Source organism: Fundulus heteroclitus, chromosome 11 (assembly GCF_011125445.2).
Source record: "Fundulus heteroclitus isolate FHET01 chromosome 11, MU-UCD_Fhet_4.1, whole genome shotgun sequence".
NCBI lineage: Eukaryota > Metazoa > Chordata > Actinopteri > Cyprinodontiformes > Fundulidae > Fundulus > Fundulus heteroclitus.
The window spans coordinates 5,613,585-5,638,169 of record NC_046371.1 but is presented as its reverse complement, the minus strand read 5'-3'; the positions used below and the strand labels follow the sequence as shown (position 1 = coordinate 5,638,169).

Below are 24,585 nucleotides of genomic sequence, written 5' to 3'. Positions count from 1 at the left end.
TTCTAAGCTTTTCCTAAAATAACGTCACTAAAGGACTAAATGCATGTCATGTTTAAAAGTGGACAAAACATTAAATAATGCACAACCTGGAATTGTGTGTGCCTTTGAGAGCCATTCTGTTGTTTTTTTTTCTGTTCATTAGTTTTTCGTAAATTGCGAATCCTCATTGACTGATTTAAGCATCTAAACAGAGTCAAGACAGTCAGCTCAGTTTAATTTGGGAGAAAAATGGCCCGTCTTTTGTCATTTACAAAAGACTCATTGCAGTTTGGATGAATCTGTTTGACAAAAACAAAGCTCTCGATTTTTTTTTTTTTTTTATGTAAACCAGTAAAATCAACAGAAGCTTTTTAGTTTACCAGACAATCTACCTTCTAACCCACACCTTTGCTCATGAGCTTTGGGTGGTGACCAAAAGTAGAGATCGCTATTAAAAGTGACGGCTATGAGCTTTCTCCACAGGGTGTCTGGACTCGCCCTCGGGGATAATGTGAAGAGTTTGACCTTTTAGGAGGCACTCGGCGTAAAGTTACTGCTTCTTCAAATCAGAAGGAACTAGTTGAAGGTGTCTGGGCATCTATTAAGGATGCCCCCTGGATGCCTTCCATGAAGCCACCTGGAGAGAGGAAGGAACGGTGATATCTGATAAAGCCGTTGCCTGAGCTGCTGCCTGATAAATGGCGCAAGACGGATAGTCCGATCAGCTTCTGAGCTCTGAGGAGATGGATTGGAAAATTATTCCACAAAATGTCTGCAGCAGGTGCAAAGGTACGATTAAGCTCCTCTCTGTTTGGACCTCGGAACATCTAAGAGGCGCTGGACCTTAGCGACCTACAGGTGCTTCTGCAACATCTTTGAAAAGTTTAAATTAATTCAGTTCAAACACTGCAAACTCGTACATTCATTGCACACAATATGATATGCTAAAGCATTTACTCTCTGCTTACGGCTTGTGGAAACTCAAAATCCGGTTTTCAGTGCAGTGTCAAAAGGTAGCAGGACCACCCGCTGCCATGCAAACTCAATGTTTTGTCCCCGTTATTCATCACAGTCTGTCAAGGGCTGGTCATGCTGAGTGATGCTAGCAGGTGCATACAAATTCAGCCATTTCTTTCTGGGTGACTGAACTTGGTGCTCCCCCCCCCTCTCTGTAGATGTGTATAAAATTGGAATGATGTTGGTGCAAACAGCACGTTATATAATCAATAAGATGCATGTAGTCGTGTTACGCAATTGTTGCTCAAGGGATAATAGATCCTCAGTAAAAAAAAAAAAAAAGTGGCTCCGCTACTAATTTATTCATTTCTGTTATCTTTATTTGACAGTTGCAACATTTAGGTCTGGAATAATAACCCATATGGGGAGAAAATAAAAGCATTTTGATGCCTTTTCTCTATGTGAGGCTACTGGGTCAGACTCATAAACATAATGAAAGGCTGATGATTACAAGACAGCTTTAGCCAAACGAGCACAAAGAACAATCATGAAGAAAAGCATTATTACTAATTCATTTCACTTAGACATGGGGAAATGATTAAAAGCGCTGGAATGGCACCAGACGTCACCAAATGGGATTTAAGAGTGTTTAATTTCTCCAAGCGTCCTCTAAACAGACTCTTTTTGTTTTGCTGTTGACACAGTTTAGCTCACAGGGCAAATCTACACGGTTGTGTGCCGAGACAGGCTTGAGATCCAAGGATTCATCTTAGCTTTGTTGCTTGCCTACAATTACCTATAGTGTAAAGGCCAGATTGATTTTTTAAATAGGATATAGACGCAGTGAAGTGTCTTCTTCCTTGTTTAAGAGCAGGCATAGAGGTTTTGGCTGTATTCGATACTGGGAAGATTAACGTCTCAGTACTTTAGGTTTCAGAGAAATATATACCTCAATACTTGATAAATTTAATCAAAAATTAAAACTTATTTTTTTACCAATTCATTACAAGTGGTGAGATATTACATGCTTTTGTCATTTAAATGATTATGAAAACCCAGAATTCAGCTTCTAGAAAATTTGACTATTACACTAGATCAATGAAAAAAAAACTATTCTTAATCCAAAAATCTGAGCCTACTGAACATTACATCCTTGAACTATGCAGTGTATCCAGTTGCCACATCTTTCAGACCCTCTTGCATGAATTACTGCTTCAGTGCAGTGACCCTAACCTGGCCAGCCAGACCGATAATGTGCAGCATTGTCCGTTCTGCACATTATCAATCTGGGTCTGCTGCCACTGAATCTGTTTTTGGAAAGGAGGGACATTCAGCAGAACTCTCCGAGCTGATTGGGTGAAGCGACACCTACTGCCCGCCTACCAAAGGCTGGTTTTAGCCAATCACGCTATCAGCAGGCGCCATGAGAAACTACAACAAGTTACGCTAGCCAAGGCACTTCATGCTGTTCTGCTGTCAAAGAAGAAGTTGTGGATTCTGACGTGCGTCTTCCTGCGCTGCCATGTTTATGTTGGTTCTGCTGTTAGCTTAGCAGCTATTGCTTTCGTCACAGCTGCATGTCCCGCCTTAAACTACAATACTGCAACGTGATTGGCCGGAACTGTTTTTTGGTTAGGACACAAACGGTCGAAGCCGGAGCGGTACAAGATGGATTCTCATGTGTTTGTGAACACACAAATACTGTGAGGATTCATCTTAAGTGGAAGGTTAAAGTGTTGCGTGGAGGAGTTCAGTCTCTGATTCTGCTCAGTTGTTTAAGAATCTCAGGCGCCTTCAGATTGTCGGCATTGCTGGTTCTGGTGTCTCTCATCTTCCTTTTTGACAATACTTGACAGTTTCTCCATGGGCGTCAGGTCAGATTGCTGGCTTTAGTTCTGTTGGCCGTGGGGATTTACCAAATGCATCGTCTCCATGAAGTTTGTGAGCAGAGAGAAGCATGACATGCTTTAAAAGTTCCGGGTAGATTGCTGCTCTGATTTGGGACTTTCTCCTTCTTGATTTGGGACCAACAGACGACAAGGCTCCCCTAAATCATCACCAACATCGGACACTTTTCACTGGACCTTAAGCAGCGTTGATTCTGTGCCTCTCAGCTCTTCCTTTACGCTCTTGGACCTTGATTTCTAAATAAAATCACTTTCATCTGAAGCGATAGCTTTGGATCTCTGAGTTTGAGTATTTGGACATCTTTTTCCTAAGGCACTATTCACTATAACTCTGGTTCAGCAATGGAACGACGGTAGCCCATGCCCTGGATACGTCCGCATGGTGGCACTTGAAGCTTTGACACTAGCTGCAGCTTATCCCTGTTGCACTTATACTTTCATTACACACTTTTTCCTTCCACACAACTTTCCATTAAAATTCTGCAATAAAGAACTGCCAGCATCTTGAGCACTGACCTTTCAAGGCTTACCCTCCGTGTTGCGGTTATCCTGCTGCTGGATCAGCAGTCTTCCTGTGGCTGTTTAGGTACACCACTTGTTGTTGTTTTATGTATTTTTTAATTAATTTGAGAAACCAAAGGTGGGGTTTCAGTCAGCTGTAAGCTACAATCATGAAAAGTAACAGAAACTAACATTTGAATCTACAGATTCCTTGCTTGAATTGAATTACTGAAACAAATTCTGTTTCAGCTCCAGGTCCGGCCAGCACACTTCTTAACTGCGACTGCTCAGGATTAACAACGCAGCTAGTCGATGTTCAAAGTGAAGCATAAGCCAGTGGAAGCCTTTTTTTGCAGAGAAAGCGATCATGTTCTAATCATGTCCAAGATATTGATCCTCTGCTGCAGTGCTGATGTCAGTAACTGATCAAGGCCGCCTTGAAGCACCTAATGTCCGTGTCGAATCTGTCCATCTGAATATATATATATATATATAAGGTGAGATTTGCTTTCAAAATCAAAAATGGTCACAGAAGCCCAGGAGTCTGTCGTCATGTAAACCTCTGAGCCATGATGAACACAAACAGAAAGCCGCCTGCAGTGTACTACCTCGCCTGGCCCATTGTGCTCGTTGGTGCCTGATTATGGATTACAGACTCCACCTCAGGGATGTTGCACAGCCCATCCCCAGTCTGAGTTACTGCTTATTTTGCTGCTCCCCTGTAGTGAACCCTGCACATTGATCTCCCTGAATAGCTGAAATGATCTCCCCCTTTTGCATTCGCCTCCCTGTAGGCTGGGCCTAAATTACCTTTTACTCTCACAAGTCATCCGTCTGGTTTTGGACTTAAGGCCCCCAAACAGCTCAGAGGACAGGAATAAAACAACAGTTGTCTTGCTGCTTCATTGGGCTTGTTACTTAGTTTTCCATCCTGGGGAGGGCTGTGTTGCGGTATAGAATAACCTTCTGGTACAGCTGAATACAGTTTTATGGTTTTGGACTCCCAAATGTATCTATGGTGATGTCAGGTGTCTTTTTTTTTGCCGCTTTTTTAACAACTTCACTTGTTTTCTCTTTGTTTTTCCTTCTTTCTGCTTTTATCTTTATCTTGTTTGTAGTTCTGTCTACTGCTCATCATCTCCTCTGAATAATCACGCTTTGTTATTCTAATTGTGATTGCTACTTCAAAAGAGATTGCATGCATTTCTGGCAAGGATTCAGCACAGATGAATACCTATGTAGTTTTAAATGTTTTTATTTACAGACCCTTACAAATCGTTTCATACCCCTAGAAGCTTTATTGGTGCAGCCACTTCCCCGCTGGCACGTCTTTTCCCATTGCAACTAATAACTTCAATTTTATTGGGATTTAATGGGATCGACTGACACAAAGGTGTGCATAACTATGATAGGAAAATGACGTGCAGTGTTCAAATTAATATACAAACGCAACCCCAAAAAGTGCAGAGTGGATTTATTTTCCACCCTCTTTTATCCAATCTACATTTAAATAAAGTGCAGTCAACTTCCTTCAGAGGTACCAAAAGTTGTAAACAGCCATGTTATTAATTCACAGCATAAACACAACTGTTCTGTGAAGATGTCAAAGGCTGGTTTAAGGACGGCTCTATTAGTCCAGTGCTGCATAAATCTGGCCTCTATTGAAAGAGGGACAAGAATAATTCATTATTCCCTGTATGTTATAGGAGATGTCATTTACTCTACTGATCTATGTGACTTTATTTTTCTACCATCATCACCACAGGTAACACAAAATGCTTCTTTATCTCCTGTCAGATGACAGGGAAGTAGTTTTTGACTCGGTTTCAGATACTCCTCTGATAATTTCAAAGTTATAAACTGCAAAACTCCCCTTTAAATGATTAGAACAGGCATCTATTGGTTTATATAGCAGCTTTTTTTATTGTTTTACCAGATAAAATGGCTTCCAAGTGAATTCAAACCTCTTAAAATTTAGACATTTTGTCATGATGCGTTCTTCCACTCGAGACTCATTATCTTCATCCAGCGCACCTGCGAGCCACCTCTTGTGGCGCCGCCATCAAGCTCATCGCCTCCACCTGGTTCTCCACCTTCAAATACCTGCTGCTGACAGACAGACAGCTTACCGGCTAGATGTCCAGTGTTCTTCGTGCCTGATTACCGCGTTCTGACCGTGAATGACCCAAGGCTGTTCCTGAATTCTGACTTCTTTACCATTCTGCCTGTCACCTTCTGCTGAGAGCAGCTTCAGCATCACCATGGGGTTTTGTGTCTGTACTATGTTAGCGTTACACATAAATCATTAAAAGGCAACACAGTGTCGGGCTCAAATATCGGGTTCCCTGCTTGTCTGCTTCCAGACACATTTCCCACAATATGAACATAAGATTCTCTTATTTTAGGAGGATTTATGTGATTGACCAGAAAAAAAACGAGTTGTGAAGTAGTGGAAAAATGAAACATGATATTCAACATTTTTTTACAACTGCAGCCCTGATAATTATAGATTTGACTTAGATTTAGTTCCCTTTGTTTTGATAGGCCTAAATAAAAATCAATTCAGCCTCTTGCCTTCAGCAATGGCACAGTTGGTGAATATAGTCCCCCTGTGTGTAATTCTGACTCTGCATCAACGCAACCGTTTTATAAAGAATGAGAATATTGCTAATATTAAAGCATATTGGTGAATAAACAGCCCCATAAAGACCAAGGGTCACACAAGACACGTGAGGGGAGACGGGGAGAATATAGTGGAAGCAATTCAGATTGTAAAACAATATGGCAACTTTTGAACATCTCCCAGACGAATGAATAAAAAACTATGGCACAACTCCTCCTATCCTACCAAGACACGGCCGTCCACCTAGACTGACAGGTTCTGTAATGGCATCAGCTGTTATTCTCATCATCGACGCATGTGTTGACAAGACAATTATTAGTTCCACAAATTTGTCGTCTATGTAGTGGCAACAACAAAAGCCGTTGTTAAAAGGTGGCCGTTTGCAGTTCCCTACACAACCATGTAAGGGACACAGCAAACTCGTTTAAAAAAGAAATTTGCTGAGATGACTGCTAAATTTAATGTGTTAAGGACAACTGACACTGCATACCTACATCATGCTGTGGAGAAACTCCCATGTTGTCTTTTAATCTTCAGCAATGAACCCGGTCAGAGTTGATTGGAAGATGGAGGGAGCTTGATACAGGACAACGACCCTAAACGTACAGTCAGAGCTGCTGCAGAGTTTAGATAAAAGCATATTTATGGTTTAACATGGCCCAGTCGGTGCCCTACGCCTCACGCTGTGCCTCGTTGGCCTGGGGGCTGCAGCCCCTCTGCCTCGCTAACGACCTACCTGTGTGTGGGGCATGTGGCTGCCCTGGGGTGATGCCTTGTCCGTCTGCCTGGCACTCCTGCAGCCCTCTGGAGCCGAGTCCACCTGTCCTTTGCTGCTCTTTGGTGCTGTGGGTTGCAGGCCTACCACCATACTCACCACTCTCACAACTGTGCACCTCATAGTGACAAATTTCGTTGTATACACACACTCGGCAGACTCATTTCTACACCAATGCTTACCCACCAACATTTACACTGATGCACCCCCCCCCCCCCAAGCACCACCACACAATAATGGTTGAAAACCAGGTTACCTTTACGTCAGCGTGGCCTGCCTACATTTATGCTGGATCCTGTTTGGATGTAATAAAGCCAATCACATAGTTACCAATGCTTTTTGTAGAGTTAATCCGCCCTGTTGCCAACTAGCATCTCTATATGGGATCCCTGAAATACCATGACAGGACACGCACACAGTTGAAAAAAAAAAAAAGAATAAGAATGTACTTACAATATTTTACAAAGAACAACACCCTAAGAAATTTTTTAGGATGTGCAAACATAAAACAAAAGACTTGCATCTGTAACCGCAGCAAATGATGGTTCTATGAAATAATGGCTCAAGGGATTCAGATTTTGTAAAGTTACTAAAATCTGTGCATAACTAGTGCATAACTTCAGAGTTATGTACTAGCTTGTGTTGGTCAATAACACAAAATCGTTAAAGCTTGCACTGTGATGGTTTCATGACAAAATGTTGAGAAGTTTAAGGGATATGATGCTTTTCAAAGCCAGATCTACAGTTGAAGTCCTTTATATAAGGAGCAACCTGTGGCAAACCTTAGATTCAGGATTCAGGTTATTCAGGTATACTAAGTAACATTTTTACCTAAATATATCCTCTTCTAAGTCCCTGTGATGGTAATCCAAGTATTTATGAGGCGATTGAGGAGTTTGTCATCTCCCCCCAGTGTCTCTTTCTATGCCTCCGACCCTGAGGCGGTCTTGCGGCTCTGTTCTCGCGGTAAGACGGAACAGCTTTATGGCAGCCCAATGTAAGGCCATCGGCATCAAAAACAGCGTCACCATGTCTGCTTATTATAAGTGACGTCTGGCTTTTTTTTTTTTTTTTTAAATCTCTTGTAAATTTTGTGAGTCGCAGGTTGTGGTTTATTGGGGTTGTTTTTAATCGTGAAGTCTCTTATTTCGGCAACAAACTAAGCAAACAGTTCAAGAGCCATAAATAGACACCGCTCCAACAGTGCTACAGCGCTAAAGACAGCGAGCCACTCCGGCAACTGTCTGTCCACATACATACATCTCTCTGTCTCTTTCTCACCTCCTCCTTGTCCCCCTCCCTCTCTTAAATAAAAAAAGAGCGACAAATGGACTCACCTACGTTGCGTTACGCTGGGCTCACAGCCACGTGGAGGGAAGTGGGTATTTACGACAGTGCTATTTTCAAAAGGTCCTGTAGGGGGAGCATCACTCGAAAATGACTTAGTATGGCTTTAAAGGAGCGTAGTGTCGGTTCCAGGATTTAGCCCCCCTCTGGCGACAAGTTGAAATTACACCAGTTTTGTGCACGTGGATGGGAGAAGAGGAAAAGCATCTTTTGGGTCTTTTGTACTGCAAAAATGGATCTAAAAATAAGCAAAATGTTCTTAAACATAGTGTTATTGGCGTTGATTTGAGCAGGTAAATAACATCATCTGCCAATGGAATTAGTATTTTGACCCCTAATTTAAAATAATTTGACATTTAACACTTGAAATGAGATGATGGAGATAAATTGATCTTATTTTAAGTGCAAAAATCTTATTCTATTGGCAGATCATCTCATTTACCTGCTCAAATCAAGGACAGATACACAAATTTTAAGAAAATTTTACTTATTTTTAGTTCCGTTTTTGCAGTGTGTGTCGTGGTGCGATGTCTTCAGAGCTCAGAAAGTTATAAATATTGAAGTTAGCCCGTGTTCTCTCGCTAATGCATCGATTACGGTGGAGAATCAGTAAAGTAGCCAAATGAAGGAGAGCGTGCAGCGCGTCACACCCGAGCACACGGCCAGAGGATTTAACCCGAATCACTCTGTCATGAACTGAATAGTCCAGCCTGTAGAGGCAACTGCAGTAAATGGAGGATAACTTATTTTACACGCTGGGCATTTGTAAGAGCATGTATGGTATGGAAAATAAATAACTTTTAATTTTAAAACCTGCCACTATGCACCTTTTTTTTAAACTGTTTCTGAAGCTCATTTGAAAATCTTGGCAACCGGCAAATATGATCCGCTTCGTTCTGCTCCCTGAGCTTTTGGAGTAACGGCACTTAGGTCAAGTAGCCCGTGCTCTATGTTCAAGAGAGAGAGCGAAAGAGAGAGAAAAAGCCGAACAGATGCTTTGCTGTCGGGTCCGTCTGCCTGCCTCGGTGTTTGATGGGCCAATGTTTAGTCAGTCGGTCTATCTTAGCTTTTAATTCGCCAGTGTTTGCTCAGTAGGTCTCAAAATTTAATGTGCCAGTATTTAGTTAGTCTGTTTCAAGCAGACTGAGTGAGCGCTCAAACAGTAAACACTGACATCTGGGCGCTTGGAAAGGGCTTACATCTAACTCCAAACAGGGGTTAATGTTGTTTGATTGCAGTGGCTCCGTGTTGCGTTTAACCGCTTAACTGTGCGGTTGTTCTCTAAGCCATATTGTTAAAAAAAAAAAAGATTTATTGCTTTCTTGCAAGCTAGAAATAGACACATTTATCAGAAAGTGTTTAGAAATGAGAGTAGTTTTTTTTTAACAAATGTCTCTCATTGCCAGGGCATTATATATGTCCATTTCCCATTCAAGGTGTGATTGTTGCACCTTAACCACTGTGTTTGTAAAATACCGAGGCAGAATTGGGGTCAAACCTCTGCTTTGGCAGTGCAGGTATAATCAAAGGGTGAGTAAGGTAGCGCGCACAGACAAACATGGTTCACACAACTAATTCAGCACTGCGCTGCCTCTAATTGCTCAGTAGGAATAAGCAAAGTGCAGCACCAGAGGAATACCATGTTTCTGTTTTTAGTACCTTCTTCATCACAGAAGACCAGGTGCTGCTCAGTCAGAGAAAAAAAATAATGCTTTCATTGAGAGCTGGAGGCGACACCATCCTGCAAGCAGCATTGCTAAAGTCAGCTTTGCTTTTAACCCATCCGGCATAAAAAATAATAAATAATAAAACTGAGCCTCGGCGTTAAGTTTTATTCGCATTGGCGTAATGTGAGCAAATACAATGATTTGAGTAGATAAGCTGTCTCCTGCACTGCTATACTTCACAGAAACCCAGAATACTGTGTAAAAAACTCAATAGGTGTTTATATCCCTGCTGTTGCAACACATTTTTTTTTCATCCTTGGAAATAGTCTATTATTTTTTTTATGCATAAATACACATCTTTAAAATCACCTTACTCAGTAGCAATTTTCTTTAATCTGAGTATGCCATTTTTCATAACTGCACCGTCTTTTTTTTCCTATATTGTAAATTTGCCCTTACTGTCTTATCTTTATTTTTTTTTTGTTATATATTGCTTTACCTTTGTGTGAATCTGCTTACTGCCATTTGCCTTTCACCTTGTTCCTGGGCACCTGAATTTCTCCACTGAGACAATAAAGTATATTTCTATTCTATTCAATACAACAAAGTTAATGTCGAGATAGGAAATACCTCAGTTGTCCAAGTATGGGGAAATTTGACCATGACCGTGGCAAAAACAAGAACTAATCTAAAGTTATTTCTAAAGCAACAGAGGGTAAACCTATCAGAAAGGCAAAATTGTGTATATATATATATATATATATATATATATATATATATATATATATATATATATATATATATATATATATATATTCATTCATCTTCAAATAAAACGATAATCCCCTAGCAGTCGTCTTGATTGTATATTTTGTCCTTTTTGAGCCTGACTAGAACTTTGTTCCAGGCGCCATCAGATGACATAAACATTGTCGTGCCATCTGCCCACAGTACCTGAATAAATAATAATGATGATGATAATAATAATGATGATGATGGTAATAACAGCAATACTACTATTACTATTACTGTTACTACTATTACTGTTACTACTACTACTACTACTACTAATATTATTATTATTATTATTATTATTATTAAAAATACTAATAATATTATTATTATTATTATTATTATTATTATTATTAATACTATTATTATTATTATTATTAATAATACTATTATTATTAATATTAATAATACTATTATTATTATTATTAATAATAATAATAATAATAATAATTAGCTTGTGCTTGCAGGGTTGTGTTCCCATTGGGCAGGAAGCGGGTTCTACATGAAACTACTTTGTGGCTAACATAAATCTCAGAGTTTATGCACTAGTAGTTCCTGGTTAAATTTAATCTGCTGTACCTTTTGACATGTTTGGGAAAACATTGTGATTTACGTTCACTTACTTGCTAAAGTATAGGAGTGTGGTCAGTAATTTTAGCTAGCAAGATGATGGAGGTTACGGTTTTAAGTTTAAGGAAAAAAAAGGCGATCTACATGGTTCAGTGAATGATAGGAGCCACTAAAAGCTGCTGTTAAAAGGATCTGGTTGTAAAAAATAATTGCAAGCTGTCAGAAAATATTGATTTTCTGAACTGTAGAGTTAGACCATTTGATAGACCTTAACTTTTTCATTCGTCTGCGCTTTACACGATTTTTGCTTAATTATATACATGTTCCTCGGTTTTGGCAAATTGAAGCTCATCTTTGATTTGACGAGTCTTTATTAGTGTGTACTGGACCACAAGTTTATCAGCCACATTTAATATATAATGATCCCCCGAGTTAAACAAGTGTTCATTTGCCTCTCCGTGTTGGCATATAATGGACCAGTGTGTTTGTAGTTAATGGGCCGGTGTCCGCCCGATTTGTTTTTACTTTTAAATGAAGCAATCTTCTCTCTGAAACTTATCTCTCCACTTAATGTTGAGCGTTTAGCTGCTTTAATTTGCCCGTTTTAGACTGTACTAACCTGCAAGGATAAAAACGTATTGCCTTTAATTATTATTATTTATTTTTTTGAAATCACTAACCCACCGTGTCGCCTGAAAAATGAAAATAAAACCGCGGTGGAGCAAAATTAAGCCGTCAGGAGTCATTCAGCGGGACTGGATATTTGAAGCCATTTCAGGGTGTTTGTATCAGACTGGAATACCAAAGCGGTGATCTCTCGCTGCCACTACCGCAGCCTGTGATGTAGGCGTAATGAAAGTGGATTGCTGTTCATGTGTGTAATTCATCCACTGATGTGTGGAGGCCTGAGAGGAATCATGAGAATTTATTGACTCTGTCTTTCTGTCTCCATGCCTGACTGCTTGTGTGCCTCGTTTTTTTTTTTGTTTTTTTTTTTCCTGTGGTAGACTGTAAACGGAGAGGAAGTTAGAATGTGATTTATTCACGGCCAGCACAGTCCTCAGGGAGCCGAAAGATAACACGCTGGATTACATTCACCTTGTAAATACCTCAAAATGCATGTTTTATCTGTTCACAAATATGTGCTCGTGAGATTAAACGTCAAGCAGTGATACTATAGCTGAAAGTTGCCTGTGGGATATTTTAAAACCCTGTTCATTTGTGCTCTTATTTCAACTTGTCAAATGTTTTTTTTTTGTTTTTGTTTTTTTTTGTAACTGCTGAACGTAATCTTGTAGTTCACCAGAATCTTTAAATGTCACTTGTAGCTTTGCTTTGGATCAAACCTGCTTTTCCCCTGTTCAGTCTACTTCCTGTATACCATGATGATGTTTTGACAAGAGCAGCATAAACTAAAGTGTAAGGCTTAAAAAAAACACCCAGTAGATTAACAGAGTCTAAAGGTTATGTGTTAAAAAGAAAATGAATTTTAAAATCAAACAAAACACCTTCACTCGATCACCTGCGGCACCGGTCCCTACTGAGCATTTAAATCAACAAGTAAGAAGTCTTGGAGAAATTAAAGTATATGAAGAAAAAGGATCATTTTAAAGACAGATTAATTACACATAGACTAATGTTTTAAAGCCTTTATGTCTGATTATGATTATTCTCCACTTTATAATTTTACACATTTAAGATTAAATATAGCATCAGACTGCCTTTTTAATCTTGTAAGGACCCTTTACTTTCATTAAGACCACCCCCTCCAGGAAGTACCTACCGTGACCCCACGGCCCCTGCCCAGTTAACAACACGCCCAGCAAGTGGTGATGAGTGGCAGATTGCGGTCGTTTCTGCTCAAAATTGAGACAAAGTGGCTCTTTTAGCACCTATTCTACACAGCGACAGCAACTGCACCTATTTTTTTGATACCATGCTGCTTTATGGCGACCCCATATTGTGAGGGGCGGCGTAGCAGTGAAGGCATGTGTTTTTCTTCCAGGTTGAAAAAAAATAGCACCAGACGACAATATTTCATAACAAAGCTGATATTGCATCAAATGTGCGGCTGAAGTTGACTTTGGAAGGCTTAAGGAAGCATGATATGGAGCCTTTACCCCACACAGTTCAGTACACCGTCCCCCAGCAGACAGGTGAAGTGCCTCCTTTGCATTTAAAGAGACGGCACTGAAACGAGTTGCTCTCAGATACACATCAGAACTGGGGAAATGGAGGGGCGGTAGGGCAACAATAAGGAGGAATTCAAACCTAAGTTACCCTCTATATAGACCATGTCTGAATGATTTAAATGTGAAAAGGAGGAACTGAAAAGCTTGACATGTCCCCTTTAATTCAGAGCCTTCAGTTACACCTTTTGAGACTTTCAGTTAACAAGAAAAAAAGAGTAGATCTGAACACACTGGATGATTCTTCCTCTGTTGTAGTGGGACTTGAACTTGAACTATTTCATTCCAAGTTTTCATCTACGAGGTCTTTTTGAATTTCTTTTTTGGAGCAAACATTTTTTTTCTGTTTGCCTATTTCAGCTAAATAGTGATGGGCTGCTGATGACAAAGAGCCTGCAGATCCTGCAGATCATATTTAATATTGTTTGATGGTCAAGCTCCCAATATGATGACAAAAAAAACATGTTTTTACGAAAGCTTATTTATTCCTGAATAATTCATGGGTAAAAAGTAGGGGCATTAATAAACCACAGAACCATTCCTTCAAAAATGGCGAGCTGTTGGACTGAAAATAAATGGTTGGGTGAAAAAAATTTCAGAAATCCTGGAGCCCAAAACCCTCAAAACAACAACAAAAATAAATAAATCAAAACTCCAGTAAAACAAACAAACAAAAAAAAAAACATAAAAATGGCTGTATTACCTATTTTTATTTGTTAAATGTTCCCCAAACATTCATTGAGTCCGGCCAAGTTTTCCTATTGCCCTCATCCTCAGCTGCATTGGATTTATTTTCCCAGTCATAAAATTACTAAATATCTAAATTTGCCTTTGCTCAAACTGTTTGCTGACAACGAAGCCGATCACAGTTCTTTCGGTCAACATCGTAGTCGCTATTATTCAGACACAATTACCACTGGATTTTGAAATGGCTCTTCTTCATCCCTGGAATATCACAAAGCGCCAACTCTGGGTTGCAGTTTCAGCACGGATACGTCTGAGCGCCTCCAAACAGCATTCCCTGCCTCTGAAGGCCTGTTTATCAGCATCTGCTACATGGATTTGATTAGCTCTAATTAGAAAAAAAGGAAAACTGCTCCCTGTAGCAAATGGCCTAAAAACTGTGTGGAATATTTCCCAGCCAAACATCAAAGTGTTTCCCCTGATTAGTAGCTACAGAGGAGGGAAGTAATCAGCGAAATGTTGAAGTGCAGTCCTTGACTGGATTGAAATCCTGGATTGCCTGAGCCCCCTCCACGGTTTTCATTTTTGAGCCACTTGATTTAAAGACAGCGGTGATGAAATAAACAGGCCTGCTGTCTGGGTCCTGTCAGAGGACTGCGGGAGTCAGCACAGCGCCGAGCCAAGTTAAATATCACAGGAGCTGTGGCATCCAGCGCCACACTGCATTTTGAGCTGGAACCCAGTGTGACTGAACCAGAGCCAGGAGGGAAGCGAGGAACTAATTAGTTTACCCAGCTGATAAAAAGGACACTTTACTGACATCAGAATGCTCTTGTGGAGCTGCAATACTAATGATGCAGGTTTCAGGAAAGATTATATGGACAGTCCAGATTTAGGGAGTTTATTTTCTTCCCATCAATTTGACAAACATTATAAAAGACATGCATTAAATGATCCCTCTGCCAATAATCTCATCCTCAAATCCTGGAGGGCTGGTGTCCTGCAACTTTTCGATGTGTCCCTTGCCTCATGAAGCTGAATCAAACGGCTAATCTGCCTCTCTAGCGTGCTCTGCAGCGCTCTGCTAATTAACTCAGGTTGGAGTGAGGTGTGTTGAAGCAGAGACGCTTCTAAGAGTTGCAGGACATCAGCCCTGGAGGACTGGATTGGGAGACCACTGCTAAAGTTCAGGCTCCTTACTGTCCGAGGACTGTTAATGTTGATTATCATGTTGTATGCATTGAGTTTGGCAACATTTGCTTTCATTCTTTCAGTGATGGGTAATCCAGGTTCAAAAAGTAAAAAGCCCTGTTGCGTCTCTGCATTTAGGAGCCTCTATGTTCGCAGTAATCAGTGAGGCGTGATCGTTTTTTATAGAGTAATATTATTAAAAAAAAAAAACATATTCCCTTACCAATAAAATTCTATTATAAACATCCATCCATCCATTTTCTGACCCGCTTAATCCCTCATGGAGGTGCTGGAGCCTTGATATTAGGGCCGGCCCACCAACGTTTGTTTAAAAATTTAACATCTGAAATCACAGTGAGCATGTCCAACACGCTCCCAGTAGAGCCGTGGGGCACAAATCCTACGGCCCCAAGCTCGGGTTGTCCAATCAAAATGCTGGAAATAAACACGTTATGTTTACGTTTTGCCAGATAGTGTGCGACCATCTAGGCAAGGCAGATTTGTTTTTATAGCACATTTCAGTCAATGCAATGTGCTTTACATGATTAAAACTTTGGAAAATAAGAACATAATAAAGGCAAGTAAAAAAAACTGTTGGAATAAAACATAGTAAGATGGAAACTAACAGCAAATATTAATCTAGAGTTGGTTGTCCTTGCTGGCTCATGGAAGGACTGATGTGAATATTTTCTGTTCAATAAATGAACAATATGAGTGAGCCTTTTTTTTGTAATTGTAATCAATTTTTTCTACATACATTTAGCTTATATAAAATTACATTTCTAGTGTTTTCGTTTATGCTAATTTATCTGTTTGGTTTAAAATGCATCAAAGTCATGTTGTATGAATCTCAAAAAAAAAAAAAATTGAGTTTTTGTGCCCCACTTAACTCATCATGCCAGAGACGCCACTGAAAAAGCCTCTGCAGAGATGAGTCCCAACCATTTTCATCTGCAGTTCCACGGAGACTAATGTTTAAACCGGTGGTCTCCTCCAGAGCTCGTGTCCTGCAACTTTCAGATGCGTCTTTGCGTCAGAACGCCTGACTCCAACATGAGCTCATTAGCCGAGCTCTGCAGTTCAGGCGTTTGATGCACGTGTCAAGGGTCACATCTAGAAATTGCAGGTACATCGGCCCTGGAGCGTTTGAGTTTGAGACCACTGCTTTAAAATCTTTAAAATCACCTGGTTAAGTGAGCAGGATGGAGGAAATGTACCCACCTCTGGCCACGGGGACCTGACACTCAGCATGGAGAGCGTTCGTCCCGTCTCTCTGCAGCCTGCAACGTCAACAAAAAAAAAAATTAATGCAAACCTCCAAGTTTGTTGCGATTTTATTATTTAGAGCTGGATTCCTCCAGCAGCCTTCTGGGTCACATGAAACTGCAGCCATGTGTAATCCTGTGCAGTGTATTGGCTCATCGACACACATGCCAGGGAGCGATTGATTGACGGCGTAGGGAAGAGAGAGCCCCCCCCCCCGCCCGCGGCTTTTAAACGGCCTCTCGCAAAAAACTTTGACAGGACAAAAATCCCAACTTATTTATGTTCTTAGATAAAAAAAGTATGCAGCCCTATGCCGCTGCGATGGGCGCAGGATTCAGACATGTTATCAAAGTACTTGAGCGGCGGTATGACACTCCTCGGCTGCACAGACTTTATGAAGAAACCTGACGTGGAATCGTTGAGGAACTGTCTGACGCTCCAGATATAACCGAGAAATATGACAGTGAGGGTTCATTGGTGGTAGAGATTCACGTTTGTGCTGAGTACGCATGTTTTATTGTTCACAACTCACATCCCGCTTTAACTTTTGACGCTGAACCGCCTAATTCTGTCGGAAAACTAGTAATATAATAAAATATTTCTCGTTCAATAATCAAACTTAAATAGATTGCGTGTATACAGCTGTTTGAATTAAATGCATGTCTTTAAGTGCAGGTAAAAATGTTTTAAATGAGCATTTCCACTGTTTGTGGTAGCAGTAGCGGCACATTTCTGCCTGTACTAATTGGGGGGGGGTGTGTATGTCGTTTTATCGGATTGCCATAAGCGTATAGCTGCAGCAGCCCTAAAACAGATCCTGAATGAAGGTGGAGACAAAACAATCCAATGTATGAAGACTGAGATGTAAAGCAATGACAGATGCTCAAAGACTTTGTTTTAAAAGGAATTTTTCTCTTTTTAAAGCATTTCGAAAGATAGTTGCTATTTCTTAATGTTTAACACTTTAGAGTTCTAGATTTTCTGGTTCTGACGTATATCATATTCATCCTTTATCTTCACACACTCTTAATTTCCATGCTCTAAACCGAGCAAATGTAGCAGAATTGTATTTTGAGAGCTGCAGCTGTCTGTTGTCTAATCATCGCCTGGCTATGAATTTGCATTTCTTGTTTTGTTTTTTTTAAGTGGTTCATGCAGAACTTTTTAACACCCGACACTTCATTTTCCCAGATTGAACCAGAGTTTAGACTTCCTGCATTTGAAATCAGCTCCCAGAATAATTCTCTCCCACGGCCCAGAAGCTGCCGGCGCAGAGTTTGATAAATTAGCTGGAGCTGATTGGGTGAACATAGAGCTCCAGTCTGCTAAAGCTGCTTTGCAGCAAGCAAACAAGCAAGGAGTGGTGTCACTTAAATCAATAATGAGGTTGGATGTTTCTGCAAATTTACTCGAGTTAAAAGTAAAACCGAGCAGCCTGTTTCCCAAATCGTAGAGCAGGAAAGATCAGAGAAAATCCTGATGTGAGTACACACCAGGGCTTTCTATCTTTTCTCGCTGTTGCTCTTATTTAGATTTGAGCCATGAAAAAAAAAAAAAAAAAAGAGCGAATGCCTTGACTGCCGGCAGGAAGAATGTTTTGGTCGCTGTCTAGGATCAATAAGCGCTAATTGTGGTTTGCGCGGACCCCCTCGGCCTCCCGCAGGTCCGAGGAAAGCTCTGATGGAGCCTCACACGCAGTCTGTCACGTTTCTCATTAATCAGAATTCCTCATTAGATTGAGTTCAATTCCCCAGCCAAGCAGAGAACAGAGATAACACCCGAGCAAGCAGCCAAGGTTAAGTATGCTGCCACTTCTCCTTTTTCTTTCTCTGCCTTTTTTTTTTTGTGCCTTTTTCTGGACCGTAATGATTATGTGCCACAAATGCATTCCCGGAGAAATAGAACTCCTTCTTTTAGAAGTTCAAATCAAAAGCACACGTCTACGTGAGGCTTTATTATTCAAGAAAAATGTGATCTCAGGTGTGTGAATAACGCGCGTCGTTTCGTTTGTTTTGCATAAATGTATAGTTTTTGCACCGAGAGCCATCTCTGTAAAGCTTCTGCTCCTACCTGAGCTTTGCAGCCACGACTCTTTGAATGAGCAGCAATCAAAAAAAAAAAAAAAAAGCTGAAAATGATTTGAGTTTGAAAAGGAAAGCTAAAAAAAATTAAATAAAAGAGCAGTGGCTGATTTGCAGCTTTTCGTGTCAGCAATCTAAGAGCAGAAAAGTCTGAATCAATTCCTCCTGCTCCACAACATAATCCTCCCAGTCATCGCTCAGCACACCTTTATTTCCAGCGTTCTTCTTCAGAATACGTCTCACCAAGACGTTTCTGTTAAAGGTTTGGTAGGAGGGCGAAGGACGGGCCTCCGTACGGACAGTCGGCGCAGCTGCTTTGCTCAACGGAGTAGAAGTGGGTCAGAAGACGCTCTGGTGTCTCTCCGCTAATGAACAGATGATAATAACAGAAGTATAAATTAATGACAATTCAGAGCTGTGCTTGTCTTTTTATCTCGGCTCGCCCAGCGCGGCACAAAACGACCCGCGTATGAAAAGGCAAGTAATCTGCCTCTTTAGACGACGTGCATGAGGATTTGTGTGAGCCTCATAGTTTGGCATCAGTCAGTGGGTCGCGCAGATAAAGACCCTTCATAATGTTACACAAAGCAGCTGTTCATCTTCTCTTTTTTTTTTTTTAACTCCAGATAGTTTTGGATGTTAAAAGTAAAAAAAATAAAAAATAAAAATGTTGAAACTTGATGAATGTTGCTCGGATGTGACGTCATTTTAAATTCAGTGAAAACAGGGCCACAGCACTGCTTGTTTCTTAGCTAGCTCCAGGTTATTTATTTATTTAGCTCACATCTACTGCTCTCGATTAAAAGTTAAATCATGCTGTGGATCTTCAGCGGTTATAAACCGTATTCTCCTGTAGGATGGAGTTTCTCTGTGAGTTGCACAGATTTGACACTAGCACAGTTAAAAACTATATATATATATATATATATATATATATATATATATATATATATATATATATATATATATATATACTGTATCAGGAGACACAACTTTATTTCCTCCCTGTCTGATATAAAAATCAACATGTTTTTTTTTTTTTTGGGTCGTTTCCATTCATTTTCTATCCCTGCTTATTTGTGCAGGGTTGTTTGTGCAGGGTCCAGAGGTGATTGGGCGAGAGGCAGGGTGCACCCTGGACTGATTGCCCGTCCACCACAGGGCAACATAGACGGGGGAAATGCACAAATATTTACACCTAAATGTTTGAACTGTGGGAGGAATCCAGAGTACCTGGAGAAAACCCACAGATTCACAGGGAGAACAGGCAAACTCCAGGCTGGGATTTGAACCCAGGCAACAATGCTACCGACCCTACCACGGTGCCACTCTAAGTCGGTTTCTACTTGTCAAATTATTTCTGTTCAGGTGTCAAAACAATCAGTGATGATTTAAATTACTTTCTTTAAATTCAGAGCATGCGCTCAGATTACGATGGCTTTACACAATCTTGGGAAGCCCTGATGTGATGCCTTTGTAGGCGTCTGAAACAACGCCTGCTTTGTCAGCTTCCACATGCCTGCTGATTGGCCCAATAAACAGCAATTGACACAGCAGACAAGTCTTTGTTTTATAATCTAACCCTGCTTTAAATTTCCCCAACTCTCTTTCAATTTGGCAAGCTTAGAACATCTCGCAGAAGATCTGCTCAGACCATCGTCTGAACAGGAAAAGAGGGAGGACCAGATTTATCAGAGCTGAGAGGCCCGTAGCGTGGCGACTCTGGAGTAGCTGCAGAGATCACCAGCTCAGCTGGGAAAATGTACTGAGTGGAAAACAATCAGTTGGTTTGCTTTCTACCAATCAGGCATTCTCAGAAGAGTGCTAAGAAGATAAATGAATCCATCAGTGGAGCTAGGCTACAAACGGGCTTTTTGACCTTCTTCTGAAAGGCTGCATGTGGCAGAAAACTAACGCTGCACATCATCTCAGGCCCTCTGTTCTCACTGTGAAACACGGCGGTGGCAGCATCGACCTCTGGCACTGTTTTCCTTCAAATTAATATCCGTTGTAAGGCTTGAGAAATGGTTTTCAGATTCGACTGAGATTAAACTTTTTGGCAAAAAAGAAAAGAAGTTTGTTCCTAGATGTAGAAAACTGACAGACATACGTAAGACTTGAAGCTGAGATTCCAGCAACAGATGACTTAAAAATATTTCCAATATCCACTTTACAATTATGCAGTACCTTTAGTTGATCTGTCACACAATTTCCCAATAAAAACATTTACATTTGTGGTTAAAATGTATATAAAAAAAAGCGTAATACTTTTGCAAGACATTGAATTGCATTTGTACTACGACACAAATCATAACTATTGGCAGTGAGTGCATCTTTTATCTAGTGGCATCTCGTAAAAATCTCCTTCCTATAACCTTTAAAGACTGCGTCCTAAAAGCCCGCAGATGAGAACAAAATCTGCTTTTTTTTTTTTTTTAGTTTTGTGTGCCTATTGGAAGTCAGTTTGTCACAGATTTTATGATAATCTGACTGTTGGAGGCATGCTGATGCAATTGTGGTGAAATTTAATAACTCCCAGCAGCTGGGTGGAAAATGACATACTCAAAGCATATTGTTTTAATGCTCCTGCACTTCTGGATTTTTGGGGATTTTGGTTTATCACCGCTCGCCAAGCGCAAAGAAGGTGTTTAGCTCCTTTGGTCTTCTTGGAAAAATAATTTGAAAAATGTGAAGGATATAAATCGTTTTTTTTTTTTTAAGCCCAGCAATACAGGCAGAAGTTTATGCATTTTCACAGAATTACTAGCTGAGGATTGAGCATTCATGCCATTAGGTCCTGCACACATGCAATCGGACCGTTAGCAGCTGGCCTCAGCTTTCGTTTGCTTGCTTAAAAGTTGATCCATGTACGCGAGGTACTGGAGAACCTTTCTGGGAAACCTAAAATCATGATACTGATTTCAGTAAAGCACTAATTCATTCTTCTTGATTGGGAGCTAATACATTGCTGAGTTCATGGAAAAGGTTAGCTGGACTGCACTGCAAAAACGAAACTAGAAATAAGTAAAATATTATTTAAAATGAATGTATTTGTCCTTGATTTGAGCAGGTAAATAAGATGATTTGCCAATGGAATAAGATGTTTGCACTTTAAAATAGGAACAATTCATCTTCATCATCTTATTTCAAGTGCAGGATGTCTAAATATCTTATTTTAAGGGTCAAAATACTCATTACATTGGCAGATAATATTATTTACCTGCTCAAATCAAGGATAAATACACTAACTTTAAGAACATTTTACTTATTTTTAGATCCGTTTTTGAAGTGTGAACAAGGAGTCAAGAGGAAAGAGGAGCATGCTGAAGAGCTTCTACTCTACTCCGCAGAGAGCCACTGTAAAATGTTATTGAAATGGGCAGGAGTGACCTTTTGTGCAGTTCCTTATTTTGCTGAAGAGCCTGAGACTGAACCTACTGTGTTGTTTATTTGGTATGTTGCGTGCAGGGAGGACTGCGTTTTCCACTACGTTCACAAGCTTATGCTGCATCCTTCTTTCTAATGTCAGCTCTGGTGGCTTTGCAGCATCTGGTGCCGAGGCTGTTGTCTGTTTCAGTTTCTTTTTGTCACTTTTTCTAAGAAAATGACAGTCCGTCCACAAACTAAAAGATCATTTAGAGCGTTTATTTCCAATGGTGGGAACCCAATCAAGAGTCTGCTCTGTCCCTTGTTGTGAATGACGCCAGTACATACGTTTACATGGACGAAAGTAATCGGAACAAAGAGCCGATCGGAATAAAAATGCGTCACGTAAACGCGGCACTCGGAATATTGTGATGGGATTAAGCTCGATCAGAATGAAACTGTAATCCAAATGAGACGGGTGGTTTATGCCGACTGATAATCTGAAGAACCTGCATGTAAACAAATTATTCTGAATGTGGCAAACTGAGTGTTTCTATTCTGCACAGTGGCGCAGTGGGTAGCACTGTTGCCTTGCAGCAAGAAGGTCCTGGGTTCGAGTCCACCTCTGGGTCTTTCTGCATGGAGTTTGCATGTTCTCCCTGTGCATGCGTGGGTTCTCTCCGGGTACTCTGGCTTCCTCCCACTGACCAAAAACATGACTGTTAAGTTAATTGGCCTCCCTAAATTGTCCTTAGGTGTGAGTGTGTGCGTGAATGGTTGTTTGTCCTGTTTGTCTCTCTGTGTTGCCCTGTGACAGACTGGCGACCTGTTCAGGGTGTACCCCGCCTCTCGCCCACAGAACGCTGGAGATAGGCACCAGCACCCCCGCGACCCCATGAGGGATAAGCGGTTTGGAAAATGAATGAATGAAAAGTGGCAAACTGACCCGAGCGTGAATGTGCGCCCGATGTAAAAGTGACGTATTTCAACGTTGTTGAGTGGCGGAAATACGTCGGGAAGCAGAACTGTTGGCGCTCCAGATGAAACATTTAAAAAGCTCACTCAGTAACATTTCGACCATAATTAGAACATCGTGCAAATCCAGCCTGGGCGCTCTGAAGAGAAACAAACTTTTTAATACTGCTTTGTTTACTATTTTTTGTTGTTTAACAAAGACATAGGTACTTTTTTTTTTTGTTAGTTTTTTTTTTTGTTAGGGAAATCTGATAAATGCGCATGTCAGAGTGTTTCTATTCTGCATAAAGCCAAGTGCATACAGGTGTGCATTATGATTGGATTAAATGATTATGTGCTCTTATAAATGGTACAATGCAATTATTTATTTATTTTTAATCCAAATACATTTCACGTGCATGAGTATAAACTTTGGAGACATTTTCTACTTCCCATCGTCCTGCATGTAGTGCTAAAGATACACTTTTTTTCTTACTGTCTTCTTTGTTGCAGTAGTGGTTGTTTTACATTTTTTTTATACTTTTGCTCTGACTGTACAGTTAAGCCCAAAATGATCTCCGACAGAAAATCTAAATCTGTCAGGAGTAGAAATAACTTTGGACCTAGATCTGTAGATACGAGCCAGTTTAGGTGGCAAGCTGTTTTCTTGCAGACGTTTTTTAGTTTATCAAGATGAACACAAACCTACCCTTGGTGAAGAGTATTATTCTCTCTTTTTTTTCACATTTTCAAGACAGGCTAGAAGAAATGGGCCTCTGTCGTATGAAATTAATAACCCAGAAAAATAGGAAGTTAATCATTACTTACTAAAAAGGTATTTTATTAAACTCCCATTACTCTTTAGCCACCATAACAAGTATCAAATAATTGAATAACTTATAAGATTATTCCAGACAAATCAAATGACACACTGTCATATTCATGCATTTTTATACAAATAACCATAGCTTTTAAAATAGCATGCTGGCTAACCCAGTAATCAAAGTAGGATTCATATTTCAGCCTTGATCTCCCAATCGTCTGTAGCTGACACTGAATTAAAAAGGAAACAAAATGCTGGATAAACAGTAATTTGTCAGCACACATATATGTGTACTTTTTTGGTGTGTATCTATCTCAAAATAAGCAAAAAACCTTCTTATAAACTAAAGGGGAGCCCAGCAGGAAAGGTTTGGGAACCACTGGCCCAGATGATCCGTCAGTTCCCAGATTATTAAAGAAATCTGTCTTTTGATTATAATTGTGGCTCCAAACGATTACAGAAACAATTTAATCAACCAAAGAAGTCTTCTTATTAAAGTACTTTTCAGCACTGCCGTGCAATTGTACCCTTATTGAGTTCTTCCTCATTCTAATTAAATTTCCTGCTATAAGGCAGCCCTGCTTAATTATTATTATTATTTTTTTTTACTAAAGCTGTCCGTAGTTAAAAATGAATAGACATATTAGACGAGGATTGTTGTTAGTTTCTTGGTTTGCAACATTTTACGGTTGTGTTTGTGTTCCCAAACTCTCCACTCCTTTGCTTTCCCTAAAGGTGGATGATGACATCCAGAAGGCTGGAAGTCCTCATCGAAGTCGACTTGTTCACTATATTTATTAATGTGCGTGTGTGTGTGTGTGTGTGTGTGTGTGTGTGTGTGTGTGTGTGTGTTGGTGTCCGGGGGTTGTCGTTCTGGCCAGATTGTCACCTCACTGCCTCTCAGCCTATTTGC

At 40.3% G+C, this 24,585-nt stretch overlaps 1 protein-coding gene across 1 annotated transcript in view; it reads left to right on the top strand.

Moving 5' to 3' along the window:
- The window catches only part of tmem132e (transmembrane protein 132E), a 622,280-nt gene that overhangs the window by 85,440 nt on the left and 512,255 nt on the right, over positions 1-24,585 (top strand). The gene's annotated exons all lie outside the window — the stretch shown is intronic.